The sequence below is a fragment of the Myotis nattereri genome (assembly GCF_964212035.1).
Source record: "Myotis nattereri genome assembly, chromosome: 4".
Lineage (NCBI taxonomy): Eukaryota > Metazoa > Chordata > Mammalia > Chiroptera > Vespertilionidae > Myotis > Myotis nattereri.
The window spans coordinates 40,746,988-40,769,839 of NC_138079.1; the positions used below are offsets into that span (position 1 = coordinate 40,746,988).

The following is a 22,852-nucleotide window of genomic DNA, read 5'->3' on the forward strand; positions in this document are numbered from 1 at the left end:
GGTTTGGCCTGTATTGGAGCAACATTATTGTTCCACAGACAAATGGCATATTCCCAGCTCTCTTATCTATAGAGAAAATAAACATTTAGTTAATGGTCAATGGTGTTAATTACCTCTGATCACTAATAAATAGCTATCTACAGAGCCAGAAGAATGAGTTTTTTTCAGTCAATGTTGTGTAGACCATTTAGTGACACATGTGCTAATTTGGCTTCAGAATTATTTAAAAGAGCACTTCCCAGGGTTGTTTCATATTTTAACAGTGTCTTGTAACTCTAAGCTCTAAAGACTAAGTTTTAAAGGTTATTTAACATGTCTTTGAAATCTACAGTTAGGTTGCAGGTCACTGAAGACTCATTATCAGTCTAAGATGGTTAAGAACATGCTTTTAGTCAAGTTGCTAAAAAAGTTAGATAAGGAGAGTGATTCATAGACATTCAAAAATCAACATGCTTTCAATGAAAATGTTTAGGGGAGTTGGTAGAGACTTCCTCCTGACACACTTTGCAGTCTAAGTTTTTGCCTCCTGTTCTTGGTGAGTGGGAAGCAGTGTCACACAGAGAAGGTGTGTCATTGGGAGTCAGCAGACTGAATTTCCCGGTCCCACCTTTAACCCTTAGGAGCTGTGTGACCTTGGGTGAGTCATCTGTTCTGTGTAAACTTCAGTTTTGTTTGTTCTGTAATGGGATGATAAAGATGTTATACCATCTGACCTACTTACTTCATGGATTTTTCCTCCTAAAAATCAACTAAAATCAAGAAGGTGTAAGTGTGTAAACTATAGTGCCAGTCAGGTGTATAGTTATAACATGAGCACAGTTTACGCCTGAGTGGTATCAGTATAGCTTGAAAGCTTGTCATATTCTTTATGTAGTTGAATATTGTTTTAGAAAAGTCAACTTAACCATTAGCCCGGGTTCTTTAAAGAAAGCTTCCTTAGAAATAGTTTCATTGAAAGAAAAGACTGTATACAGTTTTTCCTCTTAGTTTTTATAAATTCATTTTACAAGGAGATTTTGAAAAATGTGTACTTATGAATCTTTTATGGAGATCTGAACACTTTTTGTGACTTTCAGGAAAGCTGGTTTTTGGTCATAGGGTATGTAAAAACTATGTGGCTATTAATAGATGTATTAATATGTGTGCTATGATTTCAGAAAGCATAGTATACAGAATTCTGACAATGTTAATGCCTTAGGAATTTGTCATACTGAGTTTATTATAGTGCATGCTTATGTCTGTGTTCATATGACTATAGTTGGCTTAGAATATTGAGTTTGTGCTAAATGGTACACTTAGAATATGTAAGTTTAGCCAGGAATTCTTTCTTGTTTCTTATTTCAGTTGAACTAACTTTCATGTATTTTAACTAGAAATGTGTTGGTTCTGTCTTTGTGCCTCTTTTCTTTCTTTCCAGAAGTGAGAATGGAAGGATTTCTAGTTTATATGTATTAAAAATTCATAATTATAATAGTTTACATATCTTTAACTTTAAAAAAGAAATAAAAAAGACAAATACTATGAATAATTATATGCCAACAAATTACAAAACCTAGGTGAAATGGACAAATTCCTGGAAAGACATAAACTACCAAAACTAACTCAAGAAATAAAAAATCTGAATAGATTTATAACAAGTAAAAAGATCCAGTTAGTAATAAAAAAAAAAAATTCCCACTCTTACAAAAAATGTGAGAGGAGACTTTCCAACTTACTCTATTGAGACCAGATACCAATATCTTTGTCTAGTTTTGGTGTCTGATACTAAAATCAAATAAACATACTTCAGGAAAACTATATATCAATATTCCTTATCAATACAAATACAAAAATTTTCAGTAAAACACTAGGAAACCAAGTCCAGCAGCATATAGAAAGGATTATAAACCACCAAGTGGGATTTATCCCAGGAATGCAAGCTTAGTTGAACCCCAAATCCAATTAGAACAATTCAATGGGGGAAAAAAGTCTTTTCATATACAAAAATTGTCTTAAAATAGGTTGTTAATCTAAATGTGAGAACCACAACTATACATTTCTTATAAGAAAACATAGGAGTAAATCTTTATGACCGTGGGTTAGGCAATGGTATCTGAGACTGAACACCAGAAGCATGAGCACAAAAAAGAAAATAAATTAGACATTCTAAAAAACTAGAGGCCCGGTGCACGAAATTTGTGCACTGGTATGTGGGCGTGGGGGGGGGGGTGCGGGGGGTGTCCCTCAGCCCAGCCTGCACCCTCTCCAATCTGGGACATCCCTCTCACAATCCAGGACTGCTGGCTCCCAACCACTTGCCTGCCTACCTGCCTGATTGCCCCTAACCACTTCTGCCTGCCAGCCTGATCACCCCCTAACCACTCCCCTGCCGGCTTGATTGACACCTAACTGCTCCCCTGCCAGCCCGATCACCCCCAACTGCCCTCCCCTGCAGGCCTGGTTGCCCCCAACTGCCCTCCCTTGCTGGCCATCTTGTGGCGGCCATCTTGTGACCACATGGGCATGGTCATTTTGTGTGAGGGTGTGACGGTCAATTTGCATATTATCTTTTTATTATATAGGATAAACCTTTTGATTTAAAGAATACTATCAAGACAGTGAAAAAATGCTTAGCCATCAGTCATTAGGGAAATGCAAATCAAAACTACAATGAGATACCACTCAAACTAAGATAGCTATAATAAAAAAGGTTGATAATAACAAATGTTTACAAGGATGGAAAGAAATTGGAACTCTCATACATTGCTGGTTGGATTGTAAAATGGTGCAGTTATTTTGTAAACAGTCTAGCAGTTCCTCAAAAAATTAAATATTGAGTTACCAAATGATCCAGCAATTCCATCACTAGGTATATACCCAAGAAAATTGAAAATCTCTGTCTATGTCCATATAAAAACCTGCACAAAATGCTCACTGAAACATTATTCATAAGAACAAAATTGGAAACAACTCAAATGTCCATCTGCTGATGAATGGATGAACAAAATATGGTATCTATAATAATAAAAGTATAATATGCAAATGGACCGAATGGCTGGACAGCAGAATGACCGTCCTGACCACCACGCTATGGCATGCACTGGTGCCAGGCCAGCCAAAGCAGTTGCAATGTGATTGTTTGTGGGGGCACAGCCATCCCCTCATGATTGCCCTGCAGAGGGAGACCCATGCCACTGGCTGGTGGGGCGATCAATCAGAGGTGGGGGGCTCCGCGATTGCCCCAAAGAGGGAGACCCAGGCCACTGGCCAGCGGGTTGTGGCGGGTGGGTGGGGCCTCTCTGGGGCGATCTATTGTGGCCAGGTGGGTGGGGCTTACCTCTTGTACAGGCCGGGCTGAGGCACTCCCCCCCCCCCACCGCCCCCAGTGCACGAATTTCGTGCACCGGGCCTCTAGTATCCATATAATGAAACATTATTCAGCTATAAAAAATGATATTAGCAAATCAAAACTAGTAATGTATAGAACTATATAAATCATGAGTGAGATTTAGCCCAAGTATGCAAGGCTGGTTCAACATTTGAAAATCAATCAATGTGATCCATCGCATCAACAGGTTAAATAAGAAAAATAACATAACTATATCAGTAGATGCAGAAACACCATTTGGAGAAAAAATACAATACCTATTTATGATTAAAAAAAAATACTTCATAAACTAGAAATGGAGGGAAACATCCTCAACTGGATTAAGGCTGTTTTACAACAAACATACAGCTAACATCATACTTAATGGTGGGAAACTCAAAGCTTTCCCACTAAGATTGGGTACAAGGTAAAGATGCTTCCTCTCACCACTCCTTTCCAGCATTATACTGGAAGATTGAGCTAATGCAATAAAATAAGAAAAGGGAACAAAAAGTATAGTTATTGGAAAAGAAGATTAACTGTTTTTGTTCACAGGTGACATGATTATGTGTCTCTCTCACCTCGATGTCCCCCCCCTCCCGCCACCTCTCTCTGTCTCTTCCCCCTCCTTTCTACTCTGTCTCTCAAAAAAAAAAAAAAAACAATGGGAAAAATATCATTGGGTGAGGATTTAAAAAAATCCCAGCAAGTTATTTTGTAGATATTGACAACCTGTTTTAAAAGTTTATACGGAGAAGCAAAAGAACCAGAATAGCCAACACAATAGTGAAGGAGAACAGGGTTGGAAGACCCAACTTCAAACTTATTATAAAGCTACAGTAATCAAGAGAGTATAGCATTGTTGGAAGAATAGACAAATAAATCAATGGAACAGAATACAGAGCCCAGAAATAGACCCTGGTACATACAGTAAATTGATTTTTTTTTTAAAGGAGCAAAGCAATACAATGGAACAAAGCTGGTCTTTTCAACAAATGGTGTGGGAACAACTGGACATCCACATGTGAAAAATGAACCTAGACACTAACCTTAATACCTTCACAAAAATGAACTCCAGTAGATCAGACCTATGCATAAGATACAAAACTATGAAACTCCTTAAAGATAACAAAAAAAGAAAACCTAGAACTTAACTATGGCAATGGCTTTTAAGATATAGCACCCATGGCATGATTCATGAGAGAGAGAATTGATAAGTCGGGTTTCATTAAAATTAAAAATTTCTTTCCTACAAAAGACAAATATCAAGAGAATGAAAAAAGCTACAGACTAGGAGAAAGGAATGTTACCCAAAATATATAAGAACTCATAAAACTCAACAATAAGAAAATAACCCGATTAAAAAATGGGCCAAAGATATTTTACCTGCCACGTCATCAAAGAAGACATACAAATGGCAAATAAGCATAGGAAAGAGTGCTCCATGGTCTATGTCATCAGGGAAATGCAAAATAAAGCAACAGTGAGATATCACTAACCACTTGTAAGAATAGGTAAAATCTAGAGCACTGACAACACCAACTGCTAGCAAGAATGTGGAACTACAAGAGCTTTCATTCATTGCTTGTGGAAATGCGAAACAGTACATCCACTTTGGAAGACAGTGTGACAATGTCTTACAAAACTAAACATACTCTGACTATATGATCCAGCAATTGTACTGTTTCTCTTTACCCAACAGAGTGAAGGCTTATGTCCACACAAAAAGTTGTACATGGATGTTTATAGAAGCTTTTTTTCATAATAGCCACAACTTTAAAGCAACCAAGATGTCCTTCATTAGGTGAATGGATAAATAAACTATGGTACAGGCAGAGTGTGAAATACTATTGATCACTAAAAAAGAATGAGCTATCAAGCCATGCAAAAAGAAAAGACAAAGAAGAGCCTTAAGTGCATATTATGAAGTGAAAGAATCCCATCTTGAAAGGCTACATACGATATGATGCCAGCTATATGACATTATTGCAAGAGGCAAAGCTATGGACACAACACATCAGTGACTGTGGAAAGGAAGTTGAATGGACAGACTCTGGCAGTGAAAATGCTCTGTATGATACCACAATAGATAAATATTATTATATATTTGTCCAAACCCATATAATGTATAACACCAAGATGAACTATAGTGTAAACTGTGGTCTTTGGGGGATTGGGATGTGTTCATGTATGTTCATCAGTTATAACAAATGTTCCGCTCTGGTGGGGGATATTGATAATGGGAGATACTATGCTTGTGTGGGGGCAGGGACATATGGGAAATCCATTTAAATATATTTATTGATTTCAGAGAGGAAGGGAAAGGTAGAGAGAGATAGAAACATCCATGATGAGAGAGAGTCATTGATTGGGTACCTCCTGCACGCCCCTTACTGAGGATCAAACCCACAACCCAGGCATGTGCCCTTGGCCAGAATCGAACCTGGGACCCTTAGTCCGCAGGCTGACGCTCTATTCACTGAGCCAAACCAGCTAGGGCAGGAAATCCATGAAATGTCCAGAACAGGCAAATATTTAGATATAAAAAATAGATAGTTGTTGCCTAATATTAAGGGCTAGGGAATAGGTGGATGGGGGAGTGATTGATAATAGGTATGAGTTTCTTGTTGCAGGGACAAAAAGGCTCTAAAAATGACTGTAGGATGGTTTCATGATTCTATAAGTATAATAAAAACTACTGAATTACATACTTTAAAAGGATGAATTGTGTGGTATATAAATTATATCTTATTAAAGCTGTCATTTAAAGTTCCTTTGATCAGACTGACATGGAGAGGAAAATAGTAAAGCTGTGAAATAAGATTAAGTGGTATTGAGCAGATAAAATGCATATAGGAGGTATTCCTAAGATATGTGAGGTATCTAAACACTATTCATTTTACAGATGTTTTTGGAGCATCCATTGTAGGGTCATCTTGGAAGCTGAAGATCAAGCAACTAATAATGTTATGCTCAGAAAAGCTCACTATTTGGTTAAAGCTTTTACTCAAGAGTTTCAGATTCTTTCCTTGACCTTTGTTCTGTTAATATCTCTGTATGTGCATGCATGAGCATCTCCCTGTTTCTAGCCCATCTTCATCCTAATATCTCTCAGATGTTCACTTCTCTATCCCACCACCAAATTACTGAAGGCTTTTAACATCTCTTGGTAGATTACTGCAATGACCTCTAATTGGTTACTGCATTTCTCTGGTCCCCTTCAGTCTTTTATCTGTATCATAGTCAGATGACTCTTTTTAAAACCTGATCTGTTGTGGCCAATTACTTCTCAATATTCTTGGGATAAAGACCAAGCTCATTATTATGCTAAGTGAAATAAGCCAGGCAGTGAAAGAAAAATACCACATGATCTCACTCATTTATGGATAATAAAGAACATTATAACCTGATGAACAAAAAGATAGATACTGAGGCAGAGAAGCATCAAACAGACTGTCAAATTACAGCGGGAAGGCTGGGGAGTGTTGAGGGGGGTAGGGTAAGAGATCAACTGAAGGACTTGTATACATGCATATAAGCATAACCAATGGACACAAGACACTGCGGGGGGGGGGGTAGGGGAGGGGGAGAAGGTCAATGGGGAAAAAAAGGAGACATATGTACTACTATTTTTAATACTTTAAACAATAAAATAAAAATTTTTTAAAAAGACCAAGCTCATTTATAGGCTCCACATAATCCAGTCCTCACAGCCTCTCCAGTTTCATGTCGTGCCCTGTTCTCTGTTCTATATTCCAGCCGCCCTGACCCCCTTTCATTTCCATGCTCCCTCCCACACAGGACCTTTTCCTGTTCTTTATCTAGTCGGACTCTGCTCAGTGTTCAGATCGCAGCTCACTTTTGTAGTGAGTCCTTCTCTCCCTGACATCCCCATCTAGGTCAGATACTCCTGTTACATAAGGTTCATGACATCAGATCCTTCACATACTTGAATGAATTACTTAGTGCTCAACCTTGGATTATCATTTGTTACTAATAAGGATTTATTGTATTCCATTTCTCACGTTTTGGTTCTCCTGGAGGTAACAAGTAGAATATGGATTAGATTCATGGTAGACAGGATTCTGGGTGATTTGACTAGACTATCAGTCTAGAGGTAAAATTTAACCATTGTCTCAATGGAAAATTCTGTATTGCAGTTAGGTGATACAAGTCCTTCTTGCTTTGTATGTAATGGGTTATGAAGCTGAGAATCCTAGATAATTTAATGATCCCACAGTGAATTAGAATATATCCAGAGAATGGCATAGAATATTTTCCAGTGAATGAATGAATGAATGAAAAGAGGATGAGGTAACCTGTGTATTAATATGATTTATGGCTGAAATTATTGCTCATAGTTTATAAAATTATGAAGCCTGTGCATATAGATTTGTTAAGTATCACAGTACTAATATTAAGGGCAAAGAGGGGCAAATGAAAAAGGCATACTTTTATGGCCAAAAAAGAGAGAAAGTTGTTTTGTAAAGTGACTCTGCACCCTAGGGGTGTGTTCCTCCATAGGCAAAAGGGTTTAGATGATGTCATGAAGAGCTAATCATAATTGCGTTGGGAGGGAGAGCATGTCTGGCATATGTATTAGTTATTCTTGACTGTGTAACAAATTACTCTAAAACTTAGGGGCTTAAAACAACAAACATTTATGTCATGATTTTGGAGGGTCAGGAATCTGGGCTTAGCCGTGGGTCCTCTGGCTCTCAGTCTCACACAAGCTTCAGGCAAGGCAGACGGGCTCCAAGCTCACTCATGGAGTTGGCAGGATTCCATTCCTGTGGGTGTTTGGACTGGGGACTTCATTTCTCGCTGCTGTTGGCCAGAGGCATTCCTCAGTTCCTTGACATATGGGTCTCTCTGTAGGGCAGCTCCCAACATGGTAGTGGCTTCCGTCAGAGGGAGCCAACGAGACCAAGAAAAGGCAAGTAAAATGGAGGCCAGAGTCTTTCTGTAACCTATTTTCAGAAGCGGCATTCCAAAGTCTGGTGAATTTTATTCATTAGAACCAAATTACTAAATACAGCCTATGCTCAAGGGGCAGTTGTATAAGGGCATGAATTCAAGAAGGCTGGGCCACCGGGAGGCCACCTGAGCAGCTGCCTTTTACATGTTGTGTACATAACCCTTTGAAATTGACCCGGGAAAGGGTATTTGCTGGGGGGAGAAGGGGGCAGTGGAAATCCTTTTTGTTACTGTCAGAAACCAAATCAAGTCTAAATGATTAAGGTACTAAGGTTATTTATGCTGTGACGTTTTTGAATTGTGAGCTTTTTAAGCTAAGCTTTTCGTTCCTCTACCATTTCAAATAACACTAAAAGTGGGCTTTTAAGTTTTCTTCTTGGGTAGGCCCTGAAAGCTAAGTTGATAGTTTCTTTGCTGTGATGATTCTGCTGAAATGAGGCTGTGTAGACAAGTCTGCTACTCATATGGGCTTTGAAAGTTTCTCTCGGATGCCAGAAATTTCACTGTTTAAATTATAGGAGTTAATTTTCTAAAGGAATTAGTACTGCTGAGTAGATTTCACGTTAGCTCTGCAAAATATATTTGAATAATGAAAATTAATCTATTTTATGGACTTCCTTTGTTTAGACTTTTAGGACAACTGTGCAATTTTAAGATAGAGAGTTCTCTTTGGGAAAACTGAATTGAGGAAGGAAATCCAACTGCAGCTATTATGAAGGTCAGGGGATGGGAGAGGGATCTTGGCAAGAAATGGAGAGGGAATTTGTAAATCACAGTTGAGCGAATAGTTATGAATGAAGCTGCTATTATGTTCCCCAAGGAAAGTTCCTGAAATATTATATTCCCCCCCCCCTTTTTTTTAAGGAAAGAGAAAATGCATACAAATCTTTTGCTGTGCTTACTTTTTCTGTCCTACCTCTGAAAATAAACAAAGCAAAAAAGCCTTCCCTTGCTGATGGGCTTGTTTAGAAATATTATCTTCAAAGGGCTTTTTATGTGAGCCAAGCTATTCTCTGTATTAGTGAGTCTGGGACAGTTTTGTATGCACTCTAGAAAGGAAACAAAACAAGGGCGTGATTCCTTTTGTTTCAGTGCTTACAACTCAGATACCAAAAGGACACCTCATTGATTAGATCAGACCTCAAGCTCTGGCCTTACCTGGTACAGTTGTGTGCCGCATCCCAGCGTTTTCATCAATGACAGACCACATGTACAATGGTGGTCCCATAAGACTGTACACAGTGGAGCTGAAAAATTCCTCTTGCTGAGTGCCTAGTGGCATCAGAGCCTTGGAAATGTCTTAGAGCAGTGGATTACTGTGTTGTGCAGGTCTCAGTCTAGCAGTAGTAATGCGATGGCTAAAAATGCCTGGAGGCACTCACCTGTGTGGTTTCCACAGACATCTCTCCTTGCTAAACCAGTGTTAACACCGGACCGACCCTTGTGGTTTTTATTATGATTGCAAGATGCCCTTTAGTGATAGCCACTAGGAAGTTCTGAAGAAGAAAAAGTTTACTACTTATAGGCCCTAGGTCAGCCATGGGCAAACTACAGCCCACGAGCCGGATCTGGCCCGTTTGAAATGAATAAAACTAAAAAAAAACAAAAAAAGACCGTACCCTTTTATGTAATGATGTTTACTTTGAATTTATATTAGTTCACACAAACACTCCATCCATGCTTTTGTTCCGGCCCTCCGGTCCAGTTTAAGAACCCATTGTGGCCCTGGAGTCAAAAAGTTTGCCCACCCTGCCCTAGGTACTCCAGGGGGCACATGTCAAGGACTAGGGCAAAGAAATACATAGTGCAGGAGCCTGGGGTTCTGATTTTATTGGGATTGGGGGTAGGAGATGGCTGGGGGTTCCTGGGCTCTTATTGATGAATTTAAAACAGGAGAGTGGGAATTTAAAGCATGGGAAAGGGAAAAACCTAGTAGCCCAAATGGTCAGTTATCAAAATCAACCAAGATGTTTAAACCAAAGGTGCCTCAGTGGGGTGCAGGGGTGCCGCCTGACTCTTTAGTGTGTGGCTGGCAATTGTATTTATTCTAGATAGTCTTCCTTGGAGTGGATGCCTTGCCAATCAAGACTAAAATCAGGCACTTGCATTACAAAAAGAAAAGCCATCTGTCAGGGCTGGTGTAAACAAACCCCCTGACTGCCAGCCTAAGAGAAGTACAGCACATCCAATTACAGCCGTAGGCTATACCTTCTAGGTTTGTGTAAGGGTGCTCATGGTGTTCCCAACAATGAAATTTGCCCACAGCCGAATGAATTTCTCAGGGCCTATCCCCATGGTTAAGTGGGTGTGTGACTAGTGACTTGAGAATTGGATTTGAAAGAAGTGTTTGAAATGTTTCAGCAAATGAGACCCATTGAGTGTGGATTGGCTTACCACTGAGTATTTGTGATTACTTTAAGAAAAAGAATCTTATGACTGGAAATTCTTTAGAGAATCCACTGGATTTCCTCTATGCACTGGGACTTCCCTGTCCTTATTTCCAAGTTTGCCGCCCAGGGCTGTGCTCATAAGCAGTGCTGATAGAAACTTGGAATTTGGAGGAAAATGTCTGTCTTAGTAATCAACTCATTAAGTAAGACATGTCATTGCTCTACACAAAATATTAATGAAATTTTAAGAAATTCTTAACTGCATCTTCTAAGCATAAATAGTTTTGCTGTTTCAAAGGTAACTGCATTTTTCTCCTTGCTCTCTTACTGCTACTGACCTCACTTCTGCTGTCCAAGGAAATAAGATGAAGTGTGGGGTTGTTCTGCACAGCGACTGGCAGGCTGGTGGCATAGGGGGCATAGCTGGGTTGAGAGCAGGGGTCCTTCTCAGGGTTTGGCTCCTGGGCGAGCTTGCCCTGGGAGAACCATATGCCAGAGAGGTCTAAGACCTTTTTGGTGGGCCAGGGCTGTCACACCACAGGAACATCCTACCAGAAGGGACAGGGAGTAAACCTTCAAGGAGAATGGGGTCATCAGGTGTAGCCTAGGAGAGGATGAGATGTGGTCTTAATGGGTGTCTCCATGGCACCCAAGGAGATATGGTACCAGCTAGCCAGGCTGTGGTGCTTGCAGCTGGGGCCTTGTGGGAAACATTGGTACTGGGGTCCAGCTGGGTGGTGACCAGGAATTGTGCCATGGAGCCTGGAGTAAAAGGGTCAGATATTATGGATGTAAAGGAAGAAGTCACAGCATTTGGCAAGGGATTGGATGTGGAGAACAGACATTGGGAGGTCAGATGCTTGGGGACAGATCCAGGCACTGCTTATCTGACTCAGTGGGACACACTGTGTGGTCTCCATCAGCTGAGCCTGCCGTTGGGAGACTTTTTGATCTTAGTTTCACATATTTTGTATTCTAGCCTTAGGTATGTGTTGGACAGGTACCAATCAGCTGTGATCTGACAGATAAAAGCTTAACTTCTTAGAATGCTGGTATTTTAAAATAATTGATATTAATCATCTCCAGCCAAAGAGTTCATATTTGTTTCTCAGGCTCTTCGAAGTGGGAGAGCTGAGAGAGGTTTGGAATTTTCCATGATTTCAAATGTACTTGACTACAAAGGTTATCACATGATTGTCCTTTCACCAGCCATGGTACCCAGGCACTCAACACAGGGTTATCCCCATTTTATAGACAGAGAAACCAAATCCTGGAAAAACTTAAGTAATTTATCCAAGATCACAGCCAACAGATGACTTCATCCAACCCAGGTCTGTCTGACTTCAAAGCCTGTGTACTTCAAAACTGACTCTTCTTGATGTGTTTTGATTATGTCTATATTGTAAATTCAAAACTTTGGTTTTGGTAGTCTTGGTTTTCAGATTCTGTATGGACTAACTTTGTCATGACTCTTGATCAATTCTCACTACCTGAGTTTTGGGGAAATTAGCACAACATAACTACCCATTGTCATTTTTTGGTTTCCTTTTCCTTTTTCCTCCCCCCATCTCTTTTCTGTTGGTTGCTTGTTTGTTTTTGTTTTAACTGTCACTATAACTGGTAGTTCTGGGAAGAATTTGCCTGTGTTCTCCCTCCCTTCCTTCTGTCTCTTTCTCTGTCTTTTTTCTATTAGTCTTTTAAAATTTTTAGTAGGAATTTGCCCTTTTCCGTGATGTAGACTTTATTCTCTTTTCACCCAAGATACTTTTGGTGCTTCTTCTTGGTTAGCTCTGATTTCTACATTCAATTTATCCATTGTCTTTTTGGTTCTGCCACTATTATGACTGGTTTGGAAGAATGCTTTGCTTTTTTATTGAGACATCAAAAGGTATGTATGAATAGCAAACACCGCAGAGGTCTCTTCCTTCCTGTATGAACCTCACCACCAGATGCTGCTCCATGCTGAGATGCTTAAAAGTCATAAAAAAGTATCATTTTTTCAAGGCATAGAGGGACTGGAAGTGGGGGACTGGCAGGGGGAAAACATTTGTACTAGTTTTGTCACAGAATGATTTTTTCCCCTTCCATTTGTAGAATGAAGAATGTTCTTCCATTGCTCTTTTGGTCTGAACACTTACTTTCCTCTCACAGAGTGCAAATCCCCATTTTGTGTATGGGTACACCAAAGCGCAGAGAAGTTCATCAACTCCTAATCCATGGAGTTAGTGGGATTAGAAGACAGGTCTCCTGCCTGACAATTGCTCTTTGCTCTCGTGATTCTCTCTAAGTCATGTTGATTAGAAAAAGTATTAGTAAGAAGATCAATGGTGAAATTATAAAAAGAATAAAAATGTTAAACTTATGCTGTTTGATAAATTCAATTTAAGTTTACTTTTAGTTACATATTGAATTCATAGTGTGGAGGGAGTTAGCCATTGTCATATATCTTTTTTTTTTTTTTTTTGCCAAGTAACTTGAATCTGTTTAAGTGCTAGGACAGGAATTCAAGAATGAACAGTTGTAGTCATTTTCTTACTCTCCTCATTCAGTCTTGTTTGACTTAAATGTTGAGGGTTTTTTTTGCTTCAATGATTGTGATATACATGTTTCTGCCTCCGATATTTCACAGGGCAAAAGTTGAGGCGGCTACGTCATCTGAGTGAGAGAGTGACTTCGGACAGTGATTCTCAAATTCATTCACCACCTGCACCAGGGTCACAGGGGTGTTTGTGCAAATGCAGGCTTCTCATGTTCACTCCAGCCCCTGCAAATCCATCTCTGTGAAGTGGGCTCTGGGGTCTGCATTGCAACAGATCTCTCGGGTAAACATTGATGCGCACTGAAGTGCAAGCATTACACTCTCAGGAGGGAAGGAGCAGCATCTATGACTGATGCTGTCTCAGCAGCTCCAGTGTTTCCACCTCAGCTCAGATGAAAAGAACATGCGAGGGGGAGAGGAAGGGTACCGAGAATTGTCTTATGCTGAAGAGAGGAGGATGGGAGGATGGCGGAATGAAACAACTGCTGTAGCAGAAATGATAGTGCATCAGCCAGGGTTGGATAGAAAACCTGGGCATTTTTTTTGTTTGTTTTCATTTTTACTTACTTACTTATTTATTTATTTATTTATTTATTTTATTTTTAAGTATAGTTGGTATACAATCTTATAATGGTTATATTACTTTCAGTTGTACAATATATATCAATTCAGCATTTTTATACCTGACAATGTGATCACCCCAGTTGTTCTAGTAATCACCTGTCACAGTGTAAACTTACAACAGTATTGTTGACTATATACCCCTTCCCCTTTTCACCCATGCCTCTACCCATAAGCCTGAGCAATTTTGAAGATTTTTCCTTGTGGAATCAATCAGCATTCTCATGTGAGTTTTTCCCAAAAGATGAAAAAGGTGAATGGGGTAACTAACTAGGCTCAGCAGTTGGCTATTAGCTCTGACAAAGTCATGGAAACAAGGACCCTGGGGTGTTAATGTGAGCCTCGCCTTGAGGTCCCATCTGCATAAGGAGGCTTGTGAAGCCAGATGAATAAAATGGAGTGGGGCAATGGACGGGGAATTAGGAACCACCCATGATGAGGATGAAGGGCAGGACCAATAAGAATAAGGAAGTAGAGAAGTGGGTAAATAGAAAGCTATAGTCAGAGATTTGGAAGCTTAGATCTCAAAGGTGGAGTATTTCTGGGAAGTGATAAGGTCCAAGGTATGGTGGGGCTGAAGTGGTGAAGCCTTCAAATAGAGGAGGAATTCTTTAAACTACACCTTAGGTGTTCCCAAGGTCATCCACATTCTTGAAGCCTCCAAGCAGGGGTCAGTATGGCAGGAGCACAGTGATTGTGGCTCTAAGAAAATAGAATCCTGGAGGTCAGGAAAAGAGTGACAGGTTTGAGTGAGATAGGAGTGAGGTGGGGGGAGAGGATTTGGAACAGAGGTGAAAGGACATGGCCTGGAAGAAAGGAAGTCCGACTGGAATGGTTATGACCCTATCTTCTTTGGGCTCTGAGTTAAGGAAATTTGGGGAACGACCATCTCTGGCTTATGAGAGGAAAAGCCAGATTTCCACTAAGACAAGTAGCTGGGGAAAAGTATAAACAAGAAGTTGAGAATATAGAAGAATTGCATTTTTACAACAGGTCAGGAGTTTCAGAGGCTCATCAGAAGGAGGTGGTAGATTTGGAGTGTGTCTAGAGAGGAGTGAGATGAATTACTGTATCCAAGAGTGTTTACTGGCCAGCACTTGTCTCAGAGTTAGTAGGAGACTGAAACCACTGCAAAAACAAGCTTAGATTTATTTAACAATGTAGGGTGCCCATTAGAGATCTTCTGTTACTAATTTATTACTAACTCATTAGCTGTCCTGTACACTTTAAGCCCATGTGACCCAGAATAAAAGTTTTATATCATGTTCCCGGCTATCTGTGTGACAAAGTGTGCATGTATGTCTAACTACTATAAACAACAGAGATTCACAAAGCAGCACTCCATGTTACCAGTGCAGCGTGCTGTGACAATTACTGCTCTGTTCTAATTTATTTTCTCAGAAAATGCTGGTTGTGATCCATGCAGTTGATTTCATGAAGCACACAGGGTTCCGCCTGCGGCTGGACAAACGTGCTGACACTGTCCTGAGCCTGCCTTGGTAATATACCAGGTGCTGTCTCCTGGTCAACCCTTGGTTGAAGAACATTAATTTTCTGTCTCCAGATCATACTTAATACTTAGGGGTCATTACATGGTCAGGGAGAAGCCAGGAAGTCAAGTGTGATCAAGCCTTTCCTGCTAAAAATCTTTACTGGCTCCACATGGCCAATAGGACGGAATGGCACCTCCTGCCTCGCACAGCAGCCCACCCTTGTCTTACGCTTTTGAAGTCTTCCTGTGGTTAATCTTCCCTTCTCGGTTTTGCCTTAGGTCCTTGTCCCGCTTTCATTGCACGTAATCCCGTTTATGGTAACTTTTACTACATGCTGTCCTTCCCCAGCTGTCAGGGAGCTCTGACTGTACCCCCAGGACATGGCACAGAGTGGGCAGGTGGATTTGCCTGAGTGCATGATGTAGTGATCTCAGAAGTTCATTGGAAGCAGAGTAAAGCTCTAAGAGGGTCAAAATGGAGAATTCATCAATGAGGTGAACTTGAGTTTATTCTCCCTTAATTTTCTTCCCGTATTCACATTTGGAACAAAAATGAACTTGCTAACAGACTTAACTGAATACTAAGTGGCATGCAATGTACTCTCTCTTTCTTCTGTTTTTAATAATTTTTAATTGATTTGTTTTTAGATAGAGGAAGGAAGGGAGTGGGGGTGGAAAGAGAGAGAGAGAAAGAGAAAGAGTGAGAGAGAGAGATCAATTTGTTGTTACACTTATTTATGCATTCATTGGCTGCTTTTTTAATGTGCCCTGGCCAGAGATTGAATCTGCAACCTTGGTTAGTGTATGTAGACAATGCTCTAACCAATGGAGCCACCTGGCCAGGGCCTCTTCTGTTTTTAGCTGCACATGCACCCTCCTCACCTTTCTCAAGGTGAGTGGATCATACAGCATCTTTGTGGGGCGAGGTTGAGGAGGAGAAATGGTGACACCAGCCACTTCATCCTCTGCCTCTGATCTCTTGCTTTGTCTATGAAGTTAGGTAACCAGAAAGGTTGCTGATAAAGTGGTGATCAGAAAGTCACCTCTGGTCAATAGGCCTTTCTGTGGGCAGCTTTTGTGCTTTTCTCTTACTTAATAAAGGACTTAATGATGGACTGGGACAAAATTGGCTGTCTTATTTTTAGACTCAACAGAGTTAAATGAAGACCTGTCCACAATGCTTAATTTTAAAAGGGTGGAGCTGAAGGGAGGAGGAGGTGGGTGATACAAACAGAGAGAAGATGGAAATGGGCCCGATATCAACATTTTAATACCCGGGACTAAACACAATGTCTCTACAGTTACGAAGGCCCGGAAGGATGCTCTCTTTCTGCCCTGGCAAGCATCTTCTAAATTTCATTCACAGGGAGATTCATTGTGTACAGCTGCAGAAACAAGAGAAAATGCAGAGCAACCTTATATAATAAAATGAGCAGGCTCAGTGTTTTCATTTGGCCTGGACTCGAAGTTAGGTGTGGAGGTGACATGCTGATTTTGTTCTTAAGTGTGTGAACCTCAGTTGATTCCCCCTCCATGCCCCTCGCGCGCCCCCCCCCCCCCCCCCGCTCTGTTAGTACCTGAGTGACCTTGAGCAGAGCACAATCTCAATGTCTCAGCCTCCTTATTTGTGAGCTGGGTCCAGGAATACCTTTCACACCTACATCATAGCCCGATGTGAAAAGCTGGCTGAGAGTCGAGCACTATATGGGTGTAAATTATCAAGAGTTGAAACATGGAACAAAATGCCTCTTAAACTCCATTGTTTATTACAAAAACATTTTCAGTAGGTAGAAACAGCTGTGAGCCAGGCATCCCCAGCTTAATTAGAGTCAAAGAATGTGTGCCCTCAGCAGCCTTTTATTGACAGTTTGCGCATTTACTTTCGTGTGGCATAAACAGAGGTGGAGTAGGTCTACGTGGGGAAGAATGAGTACATGCGAACAAGCGGGGCTGGGCTCTTCTTTCTGTAAACAGTATTTTCAATTCCAAATGCAGGGTCCTCTTTTATAGCATAAGGAGAGTAGGAAATTGCTTTTTAAACCTGGACACACATGTTGATTAGTTACACCCTTTTACAGTAGGGCATCCATCGAGGAAATACTTTGATCACTGTTGGCAGAGCAAATCCAGGTTTTAAATACAATTCTTACTGAAAAGTTCATCATCTCCTTCAGGAAGAAAACATGTGGTTAGAAAGTGTAGAAAGTGTTGACCTTTGCCCTGCCGCCTTGGGCAGGGCTGGAAGTTGGTCACTGGCTGTTAGAAGTGACTTGGGCAGCAGGTAAACTGGACTCCTTTGAATCAGGTGCATAAAGCTGCATGTTTTCTCCTGCCTCCTGGAGCACTGAAGCAGGACGGCACCTTTTCTGAAATCAGTCTCATTTAGGCTCATCTCAGTACCCCCTCCTCCACCTCCCCCCAACTGCCCCTTAGGTCAAGTATAGATGTATGTCTGCTCTTCCCAAGGAGACAAATTGTGTCTCCTTGTCCTAGTCCTGATGGCTCTTCTCTCCCCCACCCACACATCCATCTCCACCCTATGTCAGTCAGCAGAATTGGGGTTTTGGAAATGACTCCACATAATAACTTTTTAGCCCTCAGAGGCCTGCCAGGAGGAGCTACAGGATGGGCAAAGGGTCAAGGGAATAACAATAACAGCTTTTCCATCCTCCTGTGAATCCTTCTGGAATTAGGAGTCATGATTATTGTATTGAGGTAACAGGGGGCTGCAGTGTGGGTAGAGGGGAGAAGGCCGCCTGACGAAAGGCTGTCGGGAGTGCAAGTTTTTTGAGGGCTGAGACTGTCTCATTGATTACAGTTTCTTCTCCTGTTGTTCTACAGGACATGTTTTCCAGCAGGTTCTTGTCAGAGGTGTGGCGGTTAAAATGACTTCCATCTTGGGCCCAGATGTGCCATTGGATGGGCCTTGGCTTTGAAACCTAAGTTGAAGTTCAGCCCCAAAGAAAGCAAAGTCAGACTTCAAAGAATCCAAAATAGAGGATGTGATTTCATGTGCTATAAAGGCTATGGGGGCTGCTTCACCCAGGTGCTAACCTTGACTTTGGTTTATAGAATAATCTAATCCAGCTGTTGTTACAGATGTGGGCAGGGCAGGTTGTGACAGGTGGCTCTGGAAAGCCCCTCAGGTAGTGTGGAATGTCTGGAGCTCTGACTGGTCTCTCTCCACCTGCCTGATGCTCTTCTTCCCACTCTGAGCACCACGTGCGCATTCCTTTCTGGGGTGTTTCTCCATCTCATTGGTAGGCATGAGAATATGGAGTGCGTTTTCTGCTCCACCCCATGAATCATTGGCTAAGTGCATTAGGCTTAATTAAAAAAAATGTTTTTATCTCTTTAGCACTCTAAGGTGGGATGCTCATGGGCAAAGAGGCAAAAAAACTAAAGTAATTTTTAGAACCTAGGCCAGAATCCAGTTCTTCAGATGATAATGCTTCTTGTGTATTTTTTGTGGAGTATTTTGAGCCCTTTGGATATGTAAAGATTTATCACACAGCATGCATGCATATACACATGTACAAACAAACACTAGCTGTAATAACTTTGAACTGTTTTTATATTAGTTGTAGATCCTGATTCCCTGTGGCAGTGATGGCGAACCTATGGCACGCGTGTCAGAGGTGATGCGCGAACTCATTTTTTTGGTTGATTTTTCTTTGTTAAATGGCATTTAAATATATAAAATAAATATCAAAAATATACATCTTTGTTTTACTATGGTTGCAAATATCAAAAAATTTCTATATGTGACACGGCAGCAGAGTTAAGTTAGGGTTTTTCAAAATGTTGACACGCCGAGCTCAAAAGGTTCACCATCACTGCCCTATGGTGTAAGGAAAGAATTTTCAATGGCTACATTTTAATAGTGAATTGCAATAGTGAATCAACAACTCTTAGAATCTGTGTGTGTGTGTGTGTGTGTGTGTGTGTGTGTGTGTGTGTGAAAATTCCTAGTATTAACATTTGCAGTGGTTCGTTCTTCAAGTCCTAAGTGTGGGGTCCTAGTGACTGGGGTTTTTATAGTCGTGTGTCTGTGTGGTCCATAGGAGAAATGGCCAGAGTTGGGTGTCAGAGCAGCTCTGGGCAGGTCCCTGAGCACCATTCTGCCTTGAGCCAGGCGCTCCTTCTCTTCAGTGCCCCCGGATGGCTCCATTCAGGGATCGGATGTGTGCCATCAGGCAAGTCATATTCTCTGTGGCTTCTGGATTCGGAATTGGGGGTATGATCTTTTCCAATTGTTTTTTAGACCTTGAGTCTCAATTTTGAGTTTCTCATAGCCTAGTAGTAGGATTGTCAGTGACTTTCTGAGAATATATGTACATTTTTTCTGGTTTATAACATTTTTGTAAAAACTTGGTCTGGTGCCCTGGTCATTGTGGCTCAGTTGGTTGAGTGTCTTCCCATGCACCAAAAAATCACTGATTCGATTCTTGGTCAGGGCACATCCCTGGGTTGCAGGCTCAATTCTCAGCAGGGGGCCTGCAGGAAGCAACTGATCGATGTTTCTCTCCCTTTCTCCCTCTCTCCCTCTCTCCTTTTCCTTCTCCCTCTCAAATCAATAAAAACATATTAAATAAAAAAAGAAAAACTTGGTCCTTAATGTTTAGATTTATCTTTTTCTCCCCTTAAAAATCCAGTCAAGGCCAAATTTGTGGGAGTTGCTATGGTAACTTTGGAGAATTTGAGAGTGGATACTAATTCAAAGACAAAGATGCTTGAATTGCATTTCAATATAGAGGCAGAATTAGCTTTGGTATAAAAACAGTCAGCTGAATCTCCATGGAAAATTAACAAGGACAAAAAATACAAAAGGTTTATAGCTTGAACAGCTTATCATGGGAATTTTTAGCCAACTTTTAAGTAAAATAAATCTCATTTGGTTACAAGTTCATCCTATGCAGAAACAGTATCAGTTAGATTCTGCTCAGGTCTACAAAACATGGATTTAAAATTCTGCCCAATTTATCTTCTCCCTCCAATACGATTTTACCCATAGATTAGCTTACAATGTGAGTTGTATTTTAGGATTACATTAATATACTGCTTTATGTTAAAATAAACTCACATTTTCCCCTGAAACATAAATTTCATCAATTTCATGCTCTGTGGCACAGTTATCAGCACCTCAGATGCTTCTTTATGTTTGTCTGTGACTAAGTATTGCTGAATACCTATCAGTTAATTGCGTGGAAGTTTCTTAAATGAATATTTTGCCAATTATCTGAAATCTTATTGATCTTGGCAGCACAGAGGAATGTTCCAATTCAGTGATTAAAAAGAAAAACACAGTTGGGGATGGGAATGGCCAGGGAGAGGTCAGTGGGGGGAAAAAGGAGACATAGGTAATACTTTAGACAATAACGAATTTAAAAACACACACACAAATACACAATAATATTGAATATAAACTATAATTTAAAAATTTTAAAAATTGCCCTAACCAGTTTGGCAGAGCGTCAGCCTGCTGACCAAAGGGTCCCAGGTTCGATTCTGGTCAAGGGCATGTACCTTGGTTGCAGGCACATCCCCAGTAGGGAGTGTGCAGGAGGCAGCTGATTGATGTTTCTCTCTCATCAATGTTTCTAACTCTCTATCCCTCTCCCTTCCTCTCTGTAAAAAATCAATAAAGTATATTAAAAAATTTTTTAATTAGAAATACTATTTAAATTAAGGGTCTTAAGAGAGGAGATTTTCCTGGATTATCTGAGTGGTCCTCCCTGCAGTCACAGGTATCCTGGTAAAAGGAGAAGACAGCCATGCCCAGAGGAAGGGACTCGAGTGATGTCACAATAATCTTAGTTAATCTTAGTTCTCTACTTCTCAGAAATTAAATTTCCTGACTTTCAGTTCTCAGAAAGCTCAGGGTTCATTCTGTATGAGGGCTGGGAATGGGAACACCTGGGTTGGGGTTGGCGACACATTTGCCAGACACTGTGTATGTTCTCCACTCTGTTCTGGTGAGGAGGCTGTGTGGAACGGCCCCTTGGAGAACTGAAAACCCAAAGCTGAATGGAAGCAATGATTTAGAAAACACATCCGAACACTCAGACACATGGAATGTGCCCAGTGATTTCAAATTCAAAATGATGGAACCATATTGGGAAGCCCTACATGGGGAGGGGAGAAGGCTGTTAGCAGGCCCCAGAGGAAAGGAGCTCAGAGCTCTGTGGAGGTGCAAGCACGTAGGAGCCTGGTCTCACATCTGGGGTCACCTTTTTCTAGGCACCTGACCTTGAATGATTACCAAACCTCTGGTTTCCTAACAGACGGGTGGATAATGCCTACATTATAGGACTGCTGTAAGGACTAGAAGTAGCAATGGATATAAAATCTGCTGTAGCAGTTTGCACACGGTTTCTTTAGGGACTTGGTGTCCAATGTTTGTCAGTTCCTAATCCCCCTTTAAATTCTTATAAGTATGAGTTGAAAGGAAGGAGAAATTCCTGTGAGTGGCAATTACTTTACTCTTCAACATCAAACTATCCACGGCATTTGTGTCTTATGTCTATTAATCCCAGCTAAGTTCAAACCTTTATTCTTTTAGAGACTATTCTCTTTTTAAGAATTATCAGTTGATACCATCAGGGGGGAAACAATATACTGTATAGTGAATTCCTATCTTTTAAGACTGGTGTGGGTAGTAGGGTAGGATCTAACTTAATAATTGCCCTATAAAGGCTTCTCTGGTTCTGGATGACAAAATTATTCTGGTCTGCAAACATCCCCATTTAGGAAAAGGGAAGAGAAACTGAGATTCAGTAATTCATGTTTCTGGGCTCTATCCTGTTTGTGTAAAAAACATTTTGGGGAGCAGGTTAGAGTTTTGCTTCAGTAAGGGTGGTGTGAAGGTACAAGGTGCATGTTGCCTCAGAGGAAGAGGCAGTCGGCCTGCTTGTTCCCTATCACGCCAGGTGACTCCATCAGCCTGTGTTAGGAGGATTAGCCATCTGTTAGCTTCAAAGCAAGAGGCAAAAGTCTCTGCTTCCAGATTCTCTTGGTGCGTGGGTTTGGGCAGGACGGACAGGAGTTAATTAACATCACATACCTTGAAAGGCAAGCTCCCAGCTACGTTTCATGTTCATTCGTCATATCCAGTCCCACAGCAGTCCTGTGACATAGGTGTTATTGCTGATATCAGTTGGGAAGCCAATGAGAACAGGTTCAGTAATCGTTCAAGGTCACATGACGGGGAAAGAGTGACCTCCAGCTGTGAGGCCAGACCTCCATCTCCACGCTCTTCTATCATGTTCTAGGCTCCTTTCCAGCTGAGGCCTGATTCAGCTTCATTCCTGCCTCCCTCGTTGCCTCTTGGTGGCAGACTTGCGGGAAACACCCATTTTCACAGTCTGACCTGCGAACACGCTGTTCAGATGGAATGCCTGGTGGGAGCAGAAAGGGCCCTTCATTTCTACCACCACACACGGTCCTGCAGGGAGTGGCCCCCATTCTGTGTTTCCTTGTTTAAACTA

General features: G+C 41.0%; 1 protein-coding gene across 1 annotated transcript in view; it reads left to right on the top strand.

Annotated features, from left to right (window-relative positions):
* The window catches only part of IQGAP2 (IQ motif containing GTPase activating protein 2), a 268,671-nt gene that overhangs the window by 47,789 nt on the left and 198,030 nt on the right, over positions 1–22,852 (top strand). The gene's annotated exons all lie outside the window — the stretch shown is intronic.